Raw genomic sequence first — 10537 nt, forward strand, 5'->3', positions numbered from 1 at the left:
TCGAATTGCAGCCGTCCGTAGGTGCCCTTTGATAGCCGTTTTGAAGGAGTGTCTTAATGACTGTTGGTAGGGCGTTCCACATTTTGGTGGCATAGGAGCGAGAATAATTTAGTCCCAAATGTGTGCCTAATCTGGGTTGTACATGGTTTGTTGCACTCCCTCTGGTGTTGTGGGTGTGGACTTCGTTAACATTAAGGAAGTATTTAGACAGGTACATGGGTATCTTGGTGGTGTATCGAATCTTGTGGACCAGACCCATTGCAAGATGCTGTACTCTGTCGTCGACCCTAAGCCATTCCAGCCTGTCAAAGTGGGCAGGGGTGAGGTGGGTTCGGGGGGTGAGGCCAAGTAGGTGCTGTGGTACCAAGAGGTGCATGCATAGTCGAAGAAATCTTGTACGAGGGTCGAGGGCTCCTGTTAGGGTCTTCAAGGTGTTTTTGTTGACCAGTGAGGAGATCCTGTAAAGGAATCTTGTTAAGCAAACATTAGGCTCTCAATAATTAACTCAAGTCATCACAACCTAAACACCTTACACCAGGTGCAATCATTAGACTGGGAAATGTTTTGTCTTCCCCACCCAGTTATGAAGAAGGGACACATTTCCCATTCATAGACGGGGACCGTCTTCTATAGTGCATCTTGCAATGGGTCTGGTCCACAAGATTCGATACACCACCAAGATACCCATGTACCTGTCTAAATACTTCCTTAATGTAAACGAAGTCCACACCCACAACACCAGAGGGAGTGCAACAAACCATGTACAACCCAGATTCGGCACAAACAAGGGACTAAATTATTTTCGCTCCTATGCCACCAAAATGTGGAACGCCCTACCAACAGTCATTAAGACATGTGAATCCATTGACTCCTTCAAAACCGCTCTCAAAGGGCACCTACGGACGGCTGCAATTCGAAACTGGCCTCTGTAAAATCTGAATCCCCCCCCCCCCCCCCCCCCTCACTGTATATTGTATCTTTTCCCTTTTTTGCTTCCCATATGATGAATTCCTGTTCTGTTCTTTAGCTACATAGAAATGTCTATTTGTATGTCTCTAAATGTTTGTATGTCTCTAAATGTTTTGATGAATTGAACAATGTGGACCCTGTTGTAAACAAGTGTAATGCTTAATTGGGTCGTCCATGCACAGTTAACAGTCTTTGTATTGAGTTTGTGCTTAAAATGTACTGTAAATTCTACAAACTGTTAATAAAGATTTCAATCAATCAATCAATCAAAAAGCTTGTCTTCTACTTCAGGCCACTGGAGCAATGGGGGGTCACTCTGGGGGGCACGGTGGCACAAAAATGGGTTACAAAATCGTGGGACAAAAAATATAAATTATTTAAAAAAAAAATGGGGGTCACTCTCAGTCCTAATTCTCAGGTCACAACTTGTAACCTCTAGATTATATAGAACACCAACCTCCCCTGCTGTCATGTGCCCTGTGCCCTCATAAAATAGTCCCTATATAAAGACTGTTTGTGTTCTTCAGCTGATGGCTATCTCCTAATGAGCCGCTGTCAGACAGAGAGGGGAGGCCATGGCGCAAACAAGAGAAGTAATGGACTATTGACCTCTGGAGGACTATCTCTGCCCATCACTGCCTCCATTTCCTCCTCCTTCCCTGCATGTCTGTCTGAATGCCCCCGCGGCCGCGCAGATGCCTACATGTTTTGTTATTTAATCTGCGTATGTGTGTGTGTGTGTGTGTGTGTTTGTATGTGTGTGTGTGTGTGTGTGTGTGTGTGTGTGTGTGTGTGTGTGTGTGTGTGTGTGTGTGTGTGTGTGTGTGTGTGTGTGTGTGTGTGTGTGTGTGTGTGTGTGTAATGTGTAATAATCTACTTGTCTGTGTCAGCTGTGTGCAGTTCAGATACCCGTCTTTCAGTGACATCATCGTTTAGGCAGATTTTTTTAAACAATATTAAAAACATATATATTTAGTATGGATGCACGGTATTGATTTTTTTAAACCGATATCGATAACTTCTTGCTTCTCAAGACCGATACCGATAATAAACATATATAGACACATACATTAAAAAGACATACTAGTGAGTAACAGTACATTTAACATAGCTTTGATCTAAGCAAACACAATATATCATGATACCTATGACGTCAGCAGATACAATCAGCAGATACAGAAACAAATAATAATTTAGACGAACTGCAAGCATATGAAAATGTATAAAATAAAGAATATATATATATATATATATATATATATATATATATATACAATATATTATCAGAGCTATTAATAATGTTATCGGGACGATAATCATCGTGCATCCCGAATATTTAGATATTTAGTTGTATTATGGTGAGAACGATGAGGAATAGAAAGTCTGCAGTTTGTAGTAGCTTGGATTCCCCATCGATGATGTCACTGGTGGACGGGTTTTTGAACTGCCCACAGGCCTCCTATACACTGACACGAAACAAGACAGGAACGCCCAAAAACGTCACAGCCGGTTTATTAACAAGACAGGAACGCCCAAAAACGTCACAGCCGGTTTATTAACAAGACAGGAACGCCCAAAAACGTCACATCCGGTTTTTTACCCTGGGCAGAATTTTCTATGGCTGCCAATGCAACTTTTGTTTTGAAAATGCCGCAAATTGCATTGCAGTGAACGAGAGCAAATCACAAATCACAAATCTTACCCTGGGGGGTGGGCGGAGCCGCGGAGTCGCAGCTGACGCCCCTCCCTCCGCTCTGATGACGCGTTGTTATGTCAATGTATGAGACACAGACAGAAAGAAAATTGGTATTTTATCATCAACAGAGGAACAATTATATGAAGATAGGTTGAAAAGTGGTGAAGTCGTAAGTAAGTCTAGAATTCAAAATGTACTTAAGTAAAAGTACAAAAGAATTGGCATAAAAATGTACTTAAAGTACCAAAAGTAAAAGTACTCATTATGCAGAATATCCCATTTCAAGTTTTCAAATGTAGAAACATCTTTTGAAAGTAGCAGATCTATACAAGCTTAATCATAATCGGCTATATTCAAATGGCCAAAATGTATGTAGGGTAATAAAGCAATAAGCCACAAGAGGTCTCAGGTTACCGGGTATTTTATAATGGCTGAGAGGCGTAGTGAGACACAACGCATAGATACTATGTTAAGGCCAGCTTTGGGTTCATTGCAAACAGACCACTAGGGGGGCGAGCCCAACTCGTTTGCGATGGTTTTTGAAAACCTTCTGCCTATACCTATTACCTAACACCATGCCAAAAATCTAAAACTTGTCACCAAGTGCACGATTTTAACGAATTGCGACCCAGCTATACACTTTGTGCCGCTTTGCGCCCACAAGAGCGAGCCACACTTCCTTGTTTTTACTCAGACGGCGCTTGATGTTTTTATGAGACCGCCCAGAGCCACACATTCACAGTCATATGAGCGCGGGCGGTGCTTAGACTTAGTGTTTGTAAGGCAATCAAGTGCTCCCCTTATTGTTATAAAGTGATTGAAGGTATGGATTATCGTGAGATTTACCATGGCAACCAGCCAATGAGAATGAAGTATTTAGGACTAACCGTTTTAGAATATATGTTTTGTAATAATAATCAAATCTACAAAGTAATTAGTAACTAAAAACTGAACCAACACACAGGCATCGATCACAAGGACGCCACACACTAACATAATATGTGGATGTACTAATGACGCAGGAGAACCAGGACTAGTCTATACGGCCCCACATTAAATGGCATTTTACAATTTATATTGTAAAATCAATGTTAATTTAACTCTGAGGTTCCATTTGTACACTCTCAGAGTTACAGACCCAAAACGGTCCATTTGGGTCCAAACTATCATTTAGCATGGGGACCCCCTGGAACTCCCTCAAGGACCCCTGGGGGTCCCCGGACCCCACTTTTGGAACCACTGCTATAGAGATCACCGTTTCTATACAAACCATGAGCTTCTATATCCAAATCGCCACAGTTTCTAAATCCCCATTCTATCCAATTAAGTCATCACAGTTGACATAATATACTGTATCTTTTACTGCATTGAGACTAGAATGTGGCCATTAGCCGTCTATGACATCATAGGGGTATCTCTGACTCACCACATATCAGTATATAGAGGCTACACCAGGCAACATCACTGCCAACAGATCTGCTTTCAATCAAAAGTCACAGCAGTCATTTAAATTATTATCTGATCTAAGCTGATATATGTCCTAAACGGTTTGATATCTGTTCTAAGCTGATGTTCCATTGTTTCGTTTTTCAAACAATAGCTCAATTCATTTTGGAATTGGACTCAACAATAAACAGAAGGATATCAATGTCAAGTTTTGACATGGTCAGAAGAGAAATGGAGAGCTCTTTGCCCAATGAAAAAAAAACGAATGCTTGGAATGGATTCAGCATCAGGAAAACCCTTTAGTTTGCTACTTAAAGCATAAGGAAATGTAGAAAATATTGCCTTATAAGGATGTCAATGGTGGCCCTAATGTACAGGCCATTTTCAACACGTTCCCCTCAGACAATTCCACTTTTTTTCTGTTATTCAGGATATACAGTATTGAAGATGCAAAATCAGCTGAGTTTGGTTTTTTTGCAATTAGATTTAGTTTCCTGTACCTGCGTCAGTAATTATTTATACTGTAACAAACTGTATTGCAGAACAAAAGGAAAACACAAAACTATTGCTTTTGATTACAATAATTTATCTGACATAAACTTCATCAACCAATATAATAATTCAATTGAACAATCTAGATTTCAAAGTACAAATGTTCAATCTCCGAAGTCCCACATCGTAATGCAAAAGTACAGTAATTGAACCAAAAATTGTAGATCTTCTATTTCCCAAAAATCAAGTAATCCATAAAGTTATCAAAGGCAATGCATTGCAAAAAATACTGGAAATCTTGGAAGCTCCCCCTATGATCAAACCTCCCCCTATGATCAAAGCTCCCCCTATCAAAGCTCCCCCTGTGATCAAACCTTGTCAACAGAAAATGAATGACCCTGGTTTAACTACACAAAATAAAACATATTTTCCGTACACTATGCATTTCGGGTTAAATATTCAACCATATTTTAACCAATACATTCCCTTGTATGTTATGTTTCATTTTCCTTCAATACTCATACCTGACAGGAAATACATTTCTTCACACATTTATGTGGCAGTGTCACATAAATAACTACTCAATGCAAGCTGTGTTGTCTAACCTCAATGTGTTGTCATGGTATCAGCTACAAGTGTCCTCAAGTGTTGAAAAATGTCCATATGGTTTATGTTAATTTACCGTGGTCCGAGGTGGAAAGCCTGGTGACGCCAGGTTAACTCAAGCCTTTCAACTAGTCTAAACCGACGCCAGTGCACCAACCAGCTATGTCCGTCTGCAATGAAGAAATACTCTGTTTAATACAAGTAAAAGTCAGGAATTCAAAATGTACTTCGTGAGTAAATAAAAGTACAAAAGTATTGGCATCAAAATGTACTGGTGATGTATTTTTTAATAATCAAAATTGACAAAGTAACTAATAACGTTTTCAAATAACTGTAATGGAGGAAATTACTCAAGTAAAGTACAAATAGGCCTACTTCAAAATTTTACTTAAGTAAACGTAATGCAATTAGTACATCTAAATGTAATTAGTTACTTTCCAACCCCTGGTAGAATGACAGATGGGTGGGTTGATGAGACAAGGCAGTACAGGGAGACTTTGGCTCTGTATTTATAGAGCTGGTCATACGACATGATGACGTACACACAGACATAACGTAGTGTACTTACTGTATACGCTCTGCTCTGTCCATGATGACGTACACACAGACATAACGTAGTGTACTTACTGTATACGCTCTGCTCTGTCCATGATGACGTACACACAGACATAACGTACACACAGACATAACGTAGTGTACTGTATACATGACGTACACACAGACATAACATAGTGTACTGTATATACATGACGTACACACAGACATAACATAGTGTACTGTATATACATGACGTACACACAGACATAACATAGTGTACTGTATACATGACGTACACACAGACATAACATAGTGTACTGTATACATGACATACACACAGACATAACGTAGTGTACTGTATATACATGACGTACACACAGACATAACATAGTGTACTGTATACATGACGTACACACAGACATAACATAGTGTACTGTATACATGACATACACACAGACATAACGTAGTGTACTGTATATACATGACGTACACACAGACATAACATAGTGTACTGTATACATGACGTACACACAGACATAACGTAGTGTACTGTATATACATGACGTACACACAGACATAACGTAGTGTACTGTATACATGACGTACACACAGACATAACATAGTGTACTGTATATACATGACGTACACACAGACATAACATAGTGTACTGTATACATGACGTACACACAGACATAACATAGTGTACTGTATACATGACATACACACAGACATAACGTAGTGTACTGTATATACATGACGTACACACAGACATAACGTAGTGTAATGTATACATGACGTACACACAGACATAACGTAGTGTACTGTATACATGACGTACACACAGACATAACGTAGTGTACTGTATATACATGACGTACACACAGACATAACGTAGTGTACTGTATATACATGACGTACACACAGACATAACGTAGTGTAATGTATACATGACGTACACACAGACATAACGTAGTGTAATGTATACATGACGTACACACAGACATAACGTAGTGTACTGTATACATGACGTACACACAGACATAACGTAGTGTAATGTATACATGACGTACACACAGACATAACGTAGTGTACTGTATACATGACGTACACACAGACATAACGTAGTGTAATGTATACATGACGTACACACAGACATAACGTAGTGTAATGTATACATGACGTACACACAGACATAACGTAGTGTACTGTATACATGATGTACACACAGACATAACGTAGTGTACTGTATACATGACGTACACACAGACATAACGTAGTGTAATGTATACATGACGTACACACAGACATAACGTAGTGTACTGTATACATGACGTACACACAGACATAACGTAGTGTAATGTATACATGACGTACACACAGACATAACGTAGTGTACTGTATGCATGACGTACACACAGACATAACGTAGTGTAATGTATACATGACGTACACACAGACATAACGTAGTGTACTGTATACATGATGTACACACAGACATAACGTAGTGTACTGTATACATGATGTACACACAGACATAACGTAGTGTACTGTATACATGACGTACACACAGACATAACGTAGTGTACTGTATACATGACGTACACACAGACATAACGTAGTGCAGAGGCGCAAGACGGACCGAACGCTAGGGGGGGACAAATAGCGGCGCCGCAAAGCGGCGCCGCCGAAAAATCCGTCCCCCCCGTCCCCCCCACCACCCTAGGGGAGGGGGGGATGGGGGGGTCTAACCACAAAAACGTGGGGTTATGGTTAGGGTTTGGGGTCGGACTACATAGAGGTTGTTCCAGTGACTCAATGTACATACAAAACTGCGTTTTGGCACAGTTATTATTATTATTATGAAATACCTGGCTGTGATTCCTCCTCCTCCCCATTTGTCTCAAAACGTAAAAGTTTAACCACATTATCAGCAGCGCCTCGAACAGGTCAAAACTCACTGACCATCTGATCTGTAAGTTAGCCTATCCTATATAAAATGTACAACACCTGGGAAGTTTTCAGGAGAGGATGTTTTAACATCAACATATATAGTTAGTGTTAAACCCATGCAACTCGAGAGGAAAGAAAAACCTGCAGCGCCTTACCTGCATGTTGACAGTTGTGCTTATTTGCTTAATAGCTGCGTGACCGGTGTCGATTTCCCCAAATCCCCCAAAATAATAATATAATTCCCAAAGTGGGGTCCGGGGACCCCCAGAGGTACAACTACATGATAGTTTGTGGCATGTCATGTGGACGCTCTCAGTTTTTTAAATTAACATTGATTATCAATTATCACCGCTAGACATGGCATTACAATAGGGTCCGTCCGAGCTGTATACATCTTCTCTTATGGGGGTCCTTCTCTTCTCTTCAAATGGGGGGGGGGGGTCCGCAGGCTAATACGTGTCCATTTGGGGGTCCTTGACATGAAAAGGATAAAGTAAATAAATCCATTCATCTACTGATCGTCTGACGGTGCCAAAGTGGTGCGTGACACCAAAAGTGGTGTCCTATTGAATTCTGTTCCTGTATTATTAGAATCATTACAGAGTGCAAAGCACATTGGGTCACTGATTGCGGTGTAACAACTCCCAACTTCCGAAAGTTGAGAGAACGGGCCAAACCATTTTGGGATTTAAACAGGGGTGGATCAAATATATGCTTCAAAATATATCGCGTTTATGAACGCAGGATTTCAAAAGTATTACTCCTAAGATAACTTTGGAGCCAGGGGGGATACAGGGGGGGACCCCCCCAGCCAGGGGGGACCCCCTAACTCATCTGGGGGGGACCAATGTGACGCTGGCAGGGGACGAAACCCCTCCGTCCCCTACCTTATTGCGCCCCTGACGTAATGTACTGTATACATGACGTACACACAGACATAACGTAGTGTAATGTATACATGACGTACACACAGACATAACGTAGTGTACTGTATACATGACGTACACACAGACATAACGTAGTGTACTGTATATACATGACGTACACACAGACATAACGTAGTGTACTGTATACGCTCTGCTCTGTCCAGCCAACTAAGTACCGACTCCTCCTCTTCTCACTGCCTCCCTCCCCCCTCTTACCCCTCTTCCTCCCCTCACTCCCCCCCCTCTCACCTTCTTCCTCTCCTCCTCTCTCACCCTCTTCCTCCCCTCCCTCCCCCTCTTCCTCCCCTCCCTCCCCCTCTCTCACCCTCTTCCTCCCCTCCCTCCCCCTCTTCCTCCCCCTCTCTCCCCCTCTTCCTCCCTCTCTCACCCTCTTCCTCCCCTCCCTCCCCCTCTTCCTCTTCCTCCCCTCCCTCCCCCCTCTCACCCTCTTCCTCCCCACCCTCCCCCTCTTCCTCCCCCTCTTCCTCCCCCTCTCTCACCCTCTCCCTCCCCTCCCTCCCCCTCTCTCACCCTCTCCCTCCCCTCCCTCCCCCTCTCTCACCCTCTCCCTCCCCTCCCTCCCCCTCTCTCACCCTCTTCCTCCCCTCTTCCTCCCCTCCCTCCCCCTCTTCCTCCCCTCCCTCCCCCTCTCTCACCCTCTTCCTCCCCTCCCTCCCCCTCTTCCTCCCCTCCCTCCCCCTCTCTCACCCTCTTCCTCCCCTCCCTCCCCCTCTTCCTCCCCTCCCTCCCCCTCTCTCACCCTCTTCCTCCCCTATCTCACCCTCTTCCTCCCCTCCCTCCCCCTCTTCCTCCCCTCCCTCCCTCCCCTCTCACCCTCTTCCTCCCCTCCCTCCCCCTCTCTCCCCCTCTCTCACCCTCTTCCTCCCCTCCCTCCCCCTCTTCCTCCCCTCCCTCCCCCTCTCTCACCCTCTTCCTCCCCTCCCTCCCCCTCTTCCTCCCCTCCCTCCCCCTCTCTCACCCTCTTCCTCCCCTCCCTCCCCTCTCTCACCCTCTTCCTCCCCTCCCTCCCCCTCTTCCTCCCCCTCTCTCCCCCTCTTCCTCCCCTCCCTCCCCTCCCTCCCCCTCTTCCTCCCCCTCTCTCACCCTCTTCCTCCCCTCCCTCCCATCTCTCCCCCCTCTTCCTCCCCTCCCTCCCATCTCTCCGCCTCTTCCCCATCACTATCTCCCCCCTCTTCCTCCCCTCCCTCCCCCTCTTCCTCCTCTCTCCGCCTCTTTCCTCCCCTCCCTCCCCCTCTTCCTCCCCTCCCTCCCCCCTCTCTCCGCCTCTTTCTCCCATCACTCTCTTTCTCTCCTCCCTCCCCCTTTCCTCCCCTCCCTCCCCCTCTCCCTCCCCCCTCTTCCGAATCAATCTGCAAGCTCACAACGCGTCACACTGTGACACGTCACGTTGTGACCTCGGCTATTTTCGGAGCACAACCAAACATAAAAGGACTTGTCTTTTAGTTCTCCTGGAACATTTTTATCTCGTTTTTATTTGTTGATGAAATTGTCAGTATATTTAGTCTTAGTCAGCTTAGTTTTAATTGAGTTTTTGTGGTCATAGTTTTAGTCAACGGAATCAGCACTGCCTCTATCCCACTACAGTTCTCTCTGCCTCTATCCTACCGTATACAGTTCTCTCTGCCTCCCTCTCCTCCTGCCTCCCTCTCCTCCTGCCTCCCTCCTGCCTCCCTCTCCTCCTGCCTCCCTCCTGCCTCCCTCTCCTCCTGCCTCCCTCTCCTCCTGCCTCCCTCTCCTCCTGCCTCCCTCCTGCCTCCCTCTCCTCCTGCCTCCCTCTCCTCCTGCCTCCCTCCTGCCTCCCTCTCCTCCTGCCTCCCTCTCCTCCTGCCTCCCTCTCCTCCTGCCTCCCTCCTGCCTCCCTCTCCTCCTGCCTCCCTCTCCTCCTGCCTCCCTC

This window comes from Protomyctophum parallelum (genome assembly GCF_964188405.1).
Source record: "Protomyctophum parallelum genome assembly, chromosome: 2".
NCBI classification, from domain to species: Eukaryota; Metazoa; Chordata; class Actinopteri; order Myctophiformes; family Myctophidae; genus Protomyctophum; species Protomyctophum parallelum.